Genomic DNA, 12,789 nt, shown 5'->3' with positions numbered 1-12,789 from the left:
TTGAGACAGGGTTGAGACCCCTTCTCTACCTATGTCCTCCAAACCTACCCCCAGGCCAGAGTCCTGCAGTGTGGAGTGAAAAAGATGGTGTGCAAAGTCAAAGCAGGGGAGGGGGGTATAAAAAATTTTTGGTGACTTCTAATATTCATCCCTATTTGAAAGGACTATCCTGTTACTCTTTGCCATGTTTGAGCAGGAGACTGGGGTCTTTCTAACTGGAAACAATAATCCAGTTCTTCATTGGCAAGAAAATGACTGTCACTTCCACCAAATCCTGACTGTGTCCAAAACACGTTATGTCAAATAGCTAACAGTGTTCGTATGACAAAATGTGTTTTTGTCTAATACCTAGATCATATCTGCCAGCAAAATGAATTCTGTCAAAGTCCCTTGAAGCCCTCTGTGAAATTAAAATATATTTTCCCCACCTGAAGACAGATCTCTTACTCTGATGGCAAAATTCATTTGATATGATCCCTTAAGCTTTTCTCCTGGAAAATCATTGTGTTAAAATTCCAAAGCCACTTTGCAGAGAAATGTAATTTCACCCTTTCTCCATCCTCACTGCTATTAAAGATTTTTTCTTTAAAAAAAAAAAAAAAAGGCAAGAAAATTCAGGCATAATAACAACAATTTTGCTTCTCAGAACAATTTATTTAAAAAAAAGACATGGAAAATTACAAAACCTTTTTTTTTATAGTCCATGTTCAGGGCAAAAGGGTTAAAGAAGAAGAAAATCTCTGTCAAGTAACAGCAGCAATAAGAACAAAGTGTAAAATGTGTACATATATAAGACCAATGCACAGAATATGCATTATTTGACAGGGGCAACGTTTAGAAAGATAAAGAAGAAACAGTAAATTGTTGCAAGGACAAAATGATCTTTCTTTTCCTATGAATGCAAATGCAGTGATGGGCCTCCTACAGAGTCTGCCTCCAGTCGTTCAGTACTTACACCTGGTTGTCATACAGATGTCACGGTCAATTATATTTCAAATAATCACTTTCAAGTCCAACTCCGGATAGTGTTGCGATTGAAATGCACCAGACTGTCAATATTTCAATCCAGTGGTGATCAGAATCTACAGTGAAGGGAGCAGTTCGTGAACTTGTTGGATAAATGTAGAAATGATGCCACATTGTGAAGTCACTCAGGAATAATTTTAAAAAGTTTAGGACATATTTTGGGGTATTTTCCTTTTCTGTTCCTTTTCACATGCTTTTCTGTTTGTGAAATGCCACTTCATAAGACAGTTTAAACAAGCATATTCTTTTGCTTGGTGGAATATGATCAGTAAATGACATTAATTGCTGAAGGGTAAAGATACAGGGTGCAGCAAATATGCCTACATGTATGCCTGTATTGGTTTCTGAACTGTATTCATTTTGAGAGGATAAAAACAAAGATCAGGGCTCATTGGTGAGACGCCAATACACACAAAGAGTTTGGTTTTATGTCTTTGATCGATTGGTAGTGGAATGAAGGAGGAACTTCTTACTGGGAAATCGTGAACTGTGGCTATAATTGCAAAATGAGGATAGGAACCCAGCAACGCTTTCTGTTGTGCTACACTACTGAACTAGTGAAGAAGCAATGAGATGCTCTGAACCAGAGGGTGATGGGAGATGGCTGGGCTGTAACCTGACCTTCTATGTGACCTTGAGTGATAAGTGGCCAATATGTACTTGTGGGAGGCTTTGGGTGCTAATAGAAGTAGGTTTTTTCCTCCATAATTAGGCAGTTGCATGACAATGTCCTGGTATTGTTTCAAGCAGTAGAGACCAAATTCTAGTCTCTCATAGAGGAGCTTCCATTAAATCAGTGCTCGCTGTCTGTATTCTCAACTCCTGAAAGGCAGGTTGGGATTTAGCAAGTGATTTAAGTTAGTCTGAATTCCCCAGAAGTGATAGGTCTTGCCTGCCCTTTCCTGGGTCTGGGGTTCCCAGCTTTTCTGCTAAACACCAGCACTCCAGGACTGTGAGTCAGGGAACAGGCCAGTGGAAAACCAAAGAAAAAAAAAAAAAAAAGTTTTTGCTTTTGGTGCAGAATTAGATCAGCTTAAAGTTATTGTCAGATTTCAGTCTGACACTGTGACCTGGTCAAAGCTGGGCTAGAACTGCCTCACTTTCCCGTACACTAGAAGAACAATAAACATAGACTTCTTATAAATGGGGCTGGACATTTAATGGAGTTCAGAAGAGTGAATGAATCCTAGGAAACAGAGAGCACTGTCAGATGCAAGCATAAATTTACCCCTGCCATCCTTAAGCCAGGCTCTGGTATGCCACAGACATGCATTTACACTATGAGAATGCAATAGGTCAGCTTTCAGTGACCCCAGAGATCATCTGTATTAACATCAGCTGGAAATTCATCAGTGGCTCTTGTTATTAAACTGGTATTATTGTCCATTCTGCCCCCACTTTCCTAATAGCAGAAAGATGCCATCAAGGACTGGATATCTGTTGTCTTTAGACTACGCATGATAAGGAAAGTATCCTCATCATTTAGGCATAATGGGAGTGAAAACAGAGTGAAGTTAAACTGAAGGAATTTGAAAATGGAAATTGATCTATAGTAGATCTGATCTGGGCGAAAAAATCAATCAGATATTTCTGTTATCCATAATTGATAATCTGCATAGTCCTCAGAGTTACCCAGCAAGTTTGCAACTTAACTGTGAAAACTAAGCTATTTCCTTAAGTGTCAGGTTTTGGCCTCTTAACTAAGCAACCCATCCACTGCAGGACTTGACAAGGTCTCTGCCTTTGACAGTCTGCAAGTTTGATATGATTTTGTTTATCTTCAGATTCATACAATGGCTTGAAAGTCTCCTCACTCTAGATTTAATGATTTCTTAAGCTGTGGGGTTTTTTTTTTTTTGTGTGTGTGTGTTCACTTTGCCACTTACACGATGCATAAACATCCTTTCTGTAATTGGTAGTGTGGAACACACAGTTGTGAACTCAGCATCGCTATAGCTGTGCCGTGAATAGGAAGCTCATGTTCTTCAGCAGGAGGGGGAACAATATACAGTTATTTAGATAAGCATGCGGTAATTGCAGATAATTATGTTCTATATTTGTAGATGGATCAAAATACATTATTAAAAAAGAAATCCTCTTTGCAATTATACACCTACACATGTATCAGTTTAATAACTGCATTGCAGGAGTTTTGCCAATACACACATGGAGCAAAGTGTGAGTAAAGTCAGCATACAAATTAAAAACTAAACACAAGTACAACTGAGGCTTTGATAGCAGGAGGGCTAAATAAAATGGTACTTTGGCAAACAGCGCTTTTTACTTCTTGGGATTTCTGTGCACCGTGTCATTGCATGGGATTCTGACCCCACAGGGACAGCTTGCCTGGTGATGAAGGCCAATTTGAGATTAGCCAAGGGTTCAATTCTAAGGTCTGTGACCAATTTCCTTAATGATACTACAACATGCAGATGTACAGTGAGGGCCATCTGTTTGAAAACAGCCAGTCACTTGGGATGAGTTTACTGGGAGTTGGGGGACATTTGAGGCTGTAGACCCAGTTAGGTCCATCTCAAGTGGTATATGCTGCTGCTGCTCATGAAACAGGGGAGCCAGATCAACAGCCCTGTGCACTCTCCATCCCACCATGGCTGCCACCTTTTGCTTGAAGAAAACAAATAAACAGCAAAGCCTGTGTATTTATGGGGGTGTCGTGGTTTAACCTCAGCCACCAACTAAGCACCACTCAGCTGCTTGCTCACTTCACCCCCCCACCATGGGATGAGCGACAGAATTCAGAAAAAAGTAGAACTTGTGGGTTGAGATAAAGACAGTTTAATAGGACAGAAAGAAAGAGAATAATAATGATAATAATAATAAAATAACATTATGACAATAATAATAAAAGAATTGGAATATACAAAACAAGTGATACACAATGCAATTGCTCACCCCTCACCAACTGATGCCCAGTCAGTTCCCGAGCAGCAATCCATGCCCCCCGGCCAACTGCCCCCAGTTTATATACTTGGCATGATATCACATGATATGGAATATCCCTTTGGCCAGTTTATGTCAGGTGCCCTGGCTGTGTCCTGTGCCAACTTCTTGTGCCCCTCCAGCCTTCTTGCTGGCTGGGCATGAGAAGCTGAAAAATCCTTGACTTAGTATAAACACTACTTAGCAACAACTGAAAACGTCAGAGTGTTATCAACGTTCTTCCCATACTGAACCCAAGACATGCCACTATACCAGCTACTGGAAAGAAAATTAACTCTATCCCAGCCGAAACCAGGACAATGGGAAACCTTCCATGGGCACCAAATGGCTTTGTCTGGGGTCTGCTGGCAAGACAATGTACACAGCAAGATCTGTCTCACAGGGGATGGTGGGTAGTGAGACACCCACAAAATACATACACGCATGTATGTGGACACACACTTCTTTGAGGAAAGAGTCCAATTCAGTTAATTTGCCTTTTGCTGCAGTGTTTGAACTCTGCATCTCAGCTGGCTCTCATCTTTGTGCAAAATGTTTTTTGACCCTTGGGAGGATTATTGTTCTGGGAACCTTTTGGACTAACTCTTGCATTTACACATACGGACATTCCCCCCCGCCCCTTGTATGTTCTGCCTCAGCTTAGGAAAGCATTAACTTTGCACCTTCAGGCCTTTGCAATATTGCTGTGTACCCCGCATGATTGGGTTACTATATCTGAAGGAATTGGAAGGGACAAGCTCATGGTCTGTGAAACAGCATTTCATTGAGTCTCCCTTCCTTTTTATGGGTTAATCATGTCTATGTGACTATTTTACACTTGTGTAGCAACACATTCTTTATTATTTATGTTCCAATAGGGCCTTGAGGGCCCACATGAGGCTGGGGCCATGCTGTGTTAGATGTTAGATGCTGTGCTGACAGGACATCACACTGCTCTAGGAGCAGAGACAGGCTGAGCCACATGCTCAGGCATGGCCTTGCACATGGACATCCGAGATTCAGATCTCACCCTGCCCTTCCTGTGGGAACTAGCACAATTCACTTGGGGCTAAATCCAACAGGGGCTTCATTATACTCCAGTACCCACAGGGCTATGGTATTCTAGGGGTACATGTAAATTAGGAAGGCCTGGGAAAAGTGGGGATAAAGAGCTTTTAATCTGTATTAGCACCCCTCCCTCGCCTGCCATAGTTAGCACTTTGCCTTGCCTCTGCAGAGCCATCCCAGAACAGCCCTATAGCTTCTCTCTGCCTCTTTCAGTCTATACATTGGGAAAGGAGATAGAGGCGTCTCAGTGGACATAGAAAAAATACCCCATGCTGAATGGCTGCAAACTGCTCTGTCTCTTGGAGAGGGTTTTTCTCCCCAGCTTCTGCCAGTGTGTGCTGGGTGGCCTGTCACGATGCTGATGCTCAGAGGTGACACAAGGGCTTCATCACAGCTAGCTCGGCATGAGGATTTATCCTGAATGGTTAATACTTTTGTTCCACTTTGTAGGACATGCTGTTAATAAACCATGTAAATCCAGAGAGCTAGGATTTTGAGGGACTTAGAACTGAAAGAAAGGGCTTGTCAGTTTAGCCACTTTCTTTTTTTTCCTTTTTCTCCCTGCATCCCATTCTATTACAGCAATAATTAGGATGACAGTAGAAATGGCCTGAATCTATTTGAATGACTCTATCCCGAGCAGCAGCCACCACCGTTCCCATCTGATACTTCACAAGCATTGTAAAATGTTAACACTGACAGTCACTTCAGGAAAGAGGACAAGTCTCAAATAACCCTGTCAATTTTCCTTTTTCTTACACCAAGTTTTCCTTTCGTCTTTTTACTTCTAATCAGGTAGTATGGAAGCAGCTGTGTGGCCAGGTGATGCAGGATTGGGATCATGTGTGAGAACCCCAGCTCGAGGGCCTGCAGTGAAGATACAAAGACTGTTAGGTTTATTGCCATCACCACCTGCAGTGGTGGGGGTGGATGATAGGGGTAGGGTGGGTGTTAGGCAGCAAGCTCTGGGGATATTCTGAAAGCAATGTGGAAAAAGAAATGTGGTCTCCTTGGAGAAACAAGATGATCCAGCCTCTAAAAGAATTCATCTCTCTCCATTGCCTCTAAAGGGAGCCTAAAAACCTGTCATTTAGTCAGGCATAGTGAATCCCTCCTCGCTGTTAGGTTGTAGAACCCTGAGGAGGCAGGCAGGCAGACAGACAAACAGCTCCTTCCAGATTCAGCTGTGCCTGGAGCAGTGGTCCTTGTCTTTCACCACCCTCCAGCTCCTGATCTCTCCCTGGTCTGCTGGCTGAGACACTCCTGCTAGCGGCTGCATCCCATTTGTACATGGGCTTCACAGCTTAAATGCCTTACTGACATACCTTGTTTTGACTTAGGCAGCTTTGAGAAAGCTTGCTAGCAGAGTTTCACTAGTAGGCTAGAGAAAAGAGATATGCTGGTGAGGATGTCTCCTGTGCCTGGTATGGTTCTCTGGAAAGCAGCTGCCTGCCTGTGTTTTAGGAGAGTTAAATAGTTGTTTCATGATGCTACTTTCATGCCTCAGCAAGTGGATTTCACTAGTTACTATTTAGGTAGAAAAAGGGCTGAGATCTCCCTGGGGGTGGATGAGTTGAAGGAAGGGGTGGCTTGTCAGTCTTTTCAATCTCTTTTTTCTTTTGTATCTTTGGGATACAACTGATGCAATTTGTATGTTCTACTAGTCCCTTTAGCACATAAACAACACTTACATTTCTCACGAGGGTGATCTCTCAACTATTTTAAAGCTGACTTTTTTCATTGGTTTTGATGATAGGAATTTTGACTTCTAAGTTCCTGGTGCCAGGACAGTAAAGTCACAGCATGAACAAATATTGCTCCTCACTATTCTGGAGCTGGATTCAAAATGAATGTAATAGATTTAAACTAGTACAGTTATCACAGCCATGGAAGGCTGCAGGAAACTGTAAATTACAGTGTTTTTTAGCTTCTCAGATGGGCAAAAAATCAAATTATTGGGTCAGATCAAAGGTCTCTAGTTGGTATTCTGCCTCTGGCTGCTGGCCTGTGGTAGAGGCATGGGGGAGTGCATACAGAAAAGTACATGCAGGAAAATAAGCCTGCCCTGTTACCTCCCCCAGCAGTCAGTGCTTCAGGGATTTTCAGCAGTCTGTGGTGTAGCAGCCAGGAATGATCTAGTCTCATGTAACTTTTCTCTAGGTTCATGTAGCTTCTGCCTGAATTGGTCGAAGTGACAGAAGCATTCCCTTTGCCTGAAGCTTTTTTTTTTTTCCAAAAATAGAGGTGAATGTAAAAAGATAGCAGTGAGGTTAAGCTATCCCATATGAAGTCTGAAGGCTACCCTGGCAAGTTGCATCTACTAGTGAATTTGTATATGTGACATTGAAGCTTCTTAGATTGGTTCCCTGCTGCTTTCAGTTCTGTGCAGAAGCCTATGACGTGACGCTGGTCTTGTAACTATGGTCCAACTGGACTAAACATCCACAAGAATGTGGGGTCAGGTCTGGGCTCTGTTTTCTCTTGCAGAGATAGAGTTGTCAGGGGGATTATACAGGAATTAAACACTAAAGAACTTTTATTTCTTTTTTCACCTTTGCCCCTTAGAGAAACTTTATCACAACTCTGGATAGCCTGTTCATTAGCACTGACAACAAACGTATGCTACTTCTCTTCCCAAGTCACTGCATTATGTGGCAATTACTTACTATGTGTTTCTCCTCCCTTTATATATAATCTCATTTTAATGTGCATGTCACAGTTTTAATAAACTGGAGTTCAAAGGATGAGCAATTATACAAATCTTTCATTTCACACATGAAAAGCATGATTTTAAAGTTGTCAGCAAAAAAAAAAAAAAGCATTTCTTTGATTCACTTCTCAATGCAATTACCTAATGTCTGTTGTGAGTTTCAGCAAAGCAGAACTTCAGCTAGTGTAAATCTGCAGAGTGCTTTTGATTTCAGTGTCTTACACCAGTTGAAGGTTTGGCTTCCAAGGTGGATTACTGCAACTTTCAAGATAAGCAATGAGGTTGGAGTTTATCCGCAGCCAAAATGAAAACAGTGATGATTGGTGCCCTGGTTTGGTTCAGTCCTGTGGGATTTTTATCCTTTCTAAGCATTTTGTTTACAATTAAAAAAAAAATTCTTGCAGAGATGTAGGCAAGAAATCATACCCCAAAAGATGAAAAGGTGAGAGATGTGATTCTCTAGGACTCCATGATTTCTGTCTCTGTTCCCAAACATGTAAAATGAGGAAAAAATACTCTTAATGCAAAAAAACATAAGGGAGGGAAAGTATTAGGCATTCAGCTGTAAGTTCTTGGGGGTCCCTCTACATGCTGGACATAGAGGGAGAGATGCCCTCTTCTGAACAACTGAAGTGGAACCTCAGTGCAGGTGAGAGAAAGCCCTTCTCATGGCTGGCTGCCTTGAAAATCAAGGATAGTTGGGGTGCCTGAAGTTCCATGGTATGAGCGTTCTTCCCCAGCTCCCACACTTTGCAATGGTGAGTCATGACGTACGATACAAACCATGTAGCTTTCACCTCCAGGGCTGTTTCACATCAGCTCTGAGAAACCATCAGTTCTGTGGAGATGCTTCCTTCTGCGTTGGCAAATGGGCAGTTCAGGGTTTCAGAGCAGAGTATGTAGCCCCAGCACATCCCTGGGGCAGCTGGTAAAATCTGGTTTTTAGCAGCAGGTTGTATAAGGTCTGTCCTTGGCTGTGATTTTATCAGTTGCTTTCAATCCCATCTGCATTAGAGGCAATGCAAGACTGTAGTGTAAAGTTTCTTTCCTAGTGTCTGGAAAGTCCTTGAGCAATCTGCAGGAGTCTGTTTCACCCTTCCTTGACCTTCTTGGAGCAGAATGAAGTGACATCCTGGGGGAAGAAAATCACAGCGGCGTTAAAGACTTCACTAAAAAATTGGCTGGAATTGATACATTGAAAGCATCCTGACGACACAATACTGTGGAGCTCCCTCTGTTAGCATTTGCAAAGTACTTTGAGATCCTCTGATGAAAGGTGATAGTGTAAGTGCAAAGCATCACACATTTTTTGCTATCATGAGTTCCTTGGGGGTGAAATCCACCATGCATGCATCCTCTCAAAGACAGTTTTGTGAAATTTCCATCCATGTCTGGGGAAAGCATCTTTAACATTAGGACTGCAGTGTAGGGCACGGCTGACTTCTCAGAGGCTAGAATGCAATTGCGGTATTTTTAATTATAGCACTCCACTGTTTTTCAGATAGAGCATTTCACTTGACATGATGGGTGGCTGTTGTTAGAGGGCTTTACTTTAGCTGGAATAAGTGACTGGAAAAAACGTCAGTGCCAACATCTGCGGGAGAGCAGGTGGGGAGGTATGTGATTGGAACAGCAAGCATTTCCCTGTGCATCACGATGAAACTATTTAGTGTAATCCTTACTTAAAAAGTAAATTGGCTAAATGGCTGCACTCACATTATCTCTCTGTAATAAGCATCATGGCTGATCCTATAATGCTCCTTCCCTCCTTTTTTGTTTAAGTAAAGGATGCTACTGTAGAGGCATAATTTTCATAAAAACATTCTGAGGAAAGGGAAAAAAAACAAAACCAGAAATACCCTGCAGAACCTTTTGCATTCACCCAAAGAAACAATATTTCAAATTATGCAAAATGATTAGAACCTAGTTCTGCATTAAGGGAAATTACAGGACAATGCAGAAAATTGGAGGTGGTGGCATTGATATGGAATTATAAAATAAGAGAATATTGCCTGGAGTTCAGTGCTTTTAATTCTCATGTTGCTCTGTTTCTTTTCTATTTTTCTTTCCACTTTGTCCTTGCACAAATGTAGACAGCCTTAGTCTGGGTGGAAAGTTCTCTCACATAGGAAATGTATCCTAAATGAGTTGCCTATGAACAGAAACCAGTCTGGACTCTTAGGCTGGAAAACTGCCATGATGTGTGTGGTGCTGCTCAAGACTCTCCATAAGTCATAAATGCAAGCATATGACCAGGAACCAGTCTGTAGCAGAGACCCACCGCAGCCTGGCTTTCAGCCTTGGAGCATAGGTTGTTTGGACCTGTTTTGTTTTATCCATGCTGTTTGGACCTGTTCTGTTTTATCCATTGAGCGGCAGGCTCAATTAAAGCACTAAATGCTGCCTGAGCTGACAACACAGGGAACTACATCCTCCTTTTTGTCTTCTGCTCCTTAGTTTGGCACCACAAAAACTCACAAGCTGCTTCTTCAGAGCATTAGCTCCAATTGTGTGGCCTCACTGTTGCCACGCACAGGAACAGGTTGCTGACCAGTACGTGTTTATGAGCATTTAGCTACTGTACTGGGCAGAGATAAGCCTGCCTGTGCCTGCTGGCACCAGATGCATGCCTGGGCTCATTCTTGGTATGTTGGTACGACACTCAGTCTTCTGATTGAGGAGGTAAAGATGGAACGAAGAAGTCTGTGAAAGAGGCATGGGTTTGGGTGGCATCGTAAATCAAGGCGGACTGGACTGCATGCCTGTTTTCCTTTCCCCAGGCCAAAAGATAATGGATTTAAGTCTCTGACGTTGTCAACTATTCTTTTTCCTCTCCTTCACACCGTCTCCTTAATTCTTGTATTTATCGATGGCTGTGCTAACACAGATATACTCTGGTTTTTGAACTGTGTGGATGGTCGGATGACACTTAAATCAATATCATGTGGCAGTTTTATTTTCCCAGCCTTAGACACAATCTGTCCATTGTGCTAATGCTGTTTGTGACTTAAATGAATGCAAGAATTTATAGGTGCATCTTGAAAATGCTGCTTCCTTTAATCATGCCAGATAAAGGAATTCCTGCCTTATGCAAAGCAGGAGTGTCATCTGGTTAATGGGAAGATATTTAGCAGATGCAAGCTGCATGAATCCTTCATTTAAATAACTGCATTTACAGCCCTAATCGGACAAAGGAAACTGTGGACCAGCAAGAAATAAAGGCTGCCAAAAAGAAAGAGAAAATATCCTCCATTGGGTATACTCTGGCAGGATGAGGGTAATTTTCATAGTCTGTAATGTAACAGTGTAATATTTGATCTGTTTCTTCTGCCATTGCTCCCTTTTTTGCCACAGCCTGGTGCCACATGGTGGCCTGGCTGTGTAGGCACATCATCAGATGCTGCAAAGATCAGGGTGCCAATCACCCTCTCAATAAGAAGTATCAAAGATGATGTTGGGATTACAGTGGCTGTGTGAACATTAACTCCGTGGCCAAGAGGTTTGCAGATTGGTGTGCAAAATGTGCAGATCTTCTAGGCTTTGTCAGTGGGGAAGTGTCCTTAATGTAGACTGCTCTCTCATAAACTGCAGTCTCCTGTGCTGAGATAGTCCTCCTTCCCAGGAGAGTCTTAACAAATGCATCAGCAGAGAGGTACTGAGGTACTCAGCCTGTGACTGTATAAATAGTCAGCCCTCTCCTGGTGAAGAGCAATTACTCTTTTGACTGTCTTCCATATTCACTTTTTCTAAAAGCCAAGAGAAGGGTTGTTTACAAAATGCAAACAGTGTCAGAAGGAACATCCAAATTCACAAACTGGTTCTGTTTCAAAGGATTCAAAATGAGTTTGCAAAAGGACCAACATGCTGAAGTGTTCCGATGACCTTTTTCCTTAATGGAAGAAATGAAGATACCTTAGGTGTGCAAAAAATTGTGTTTCATCAAATAAATTTCTTAGAGCCATTCAAGTAATACTTCAGTATATCCAACAGTAGACCCATACCTACAAATAATTTATGAAATACCTGAGGATAAAATGTGTTCTATCAGTGTGAGAGTACAATGTAAACAATCATTAGGATATATTCACTATTGTGCTGTCTGATCTCCAGACGAGCACTTTAAAAACACTGAGCCTGTCATCTTCCAGGAAATCAAAAGCTCATTTAAATACCAGGATCCACTGAGAGCAGTTCAAACAATATACATCTCTTGACAAAAAGAGGCTCACTCATCCAACGCAAAGGAATGCAGTTTTACAAAACTATATGAGAATTAAATCCACAATGCAGCATGTGCTCTGTTTGACAAGTGATAATTAACTGCTGACAATATAATTTTAGTTTTGATGCAAACTTGTTTTTCATTAAAAACTAATCAGGGAACATTTGCATGGGGTGGGACAGCCTCTTACAAGGCAGGAATGTTCATAGTTCAGTGACTGCTGACACATTTACCTCATGCTGAACATGTATCCTACAGGGGAAATCAAAGGGTCAGATCTTCTTCCCAGTGAAGCTGAAGCTTTTTTATCAACTCCAAGGGCTTTGGATCTGATGGATGCAATGCCCCAGGCAATGCTTTTGATAAGGAGGTGCTTTGTCAACTATACTGATGTTCAGAAAATGCAAATTGAGGGACTCAAGACAACTCAAGGGACTCTAAGGGCTTCCTGGAAGGCAGCCCTTCCCTTTAGAGGGGGTGGTTTAGCTCTTTCCAAGAATGATCATGAGTATCTTGTTTTAGAGTGAACCAGGGTACAATATTACTGTGCTTGTTTCAGAGAATTATACTTGCAGTGTAGTGGGGGCAAAATAAGAAAGAAGGAAATCAGCTGACTTTCCTTTGAGTGTCTGGGGTACATCTTGGCATGACAAGGTTAACATTCAATGCATAGGTCAGAGCTCCAGCTTCGAGAGTAGAAAACAGACATCTCAAAGACCACTCTGAACCTTCAAGTGACTGCAAAGGTTATTATCCTTTGACTCAGCTTTAACGCTGTAACTTCTCATGGGATGGAGTGCTTTTCTAGTCTGCCTGCCTCAAG

General features: G+C 42.0%; 1 long non-coding RNA gene across 1 annotated transcript in view; it reads left to right on the top strand.

Moving 5' to 3' along the window:
* The window catches only part of LOC138689452 (uncharacterized), a 279,500-nt gene that overhangs the window by 36,202 nt on the left and 230,509 nt on the right, over nt 1-12,789 (top strand). The window lies entirely within an intron of this gene.

This window comes from Haliaeetus albicilla, chromosome 16 (genome assembly GCF_947461875.1).
Source record: "Haliaeetus albicilla chromosome 16, bHalAlb1.1, whole genome shotgun sequence".
NCBI lineage: Eukaryota > Metazoa > Chordata > Aves > Accipitriformes > Accipitridae > Haliaeetus > Haliaeetus albicilla.
This window is presented reverse-complemented; position numbering and strand designations above follow the sequence as displayed.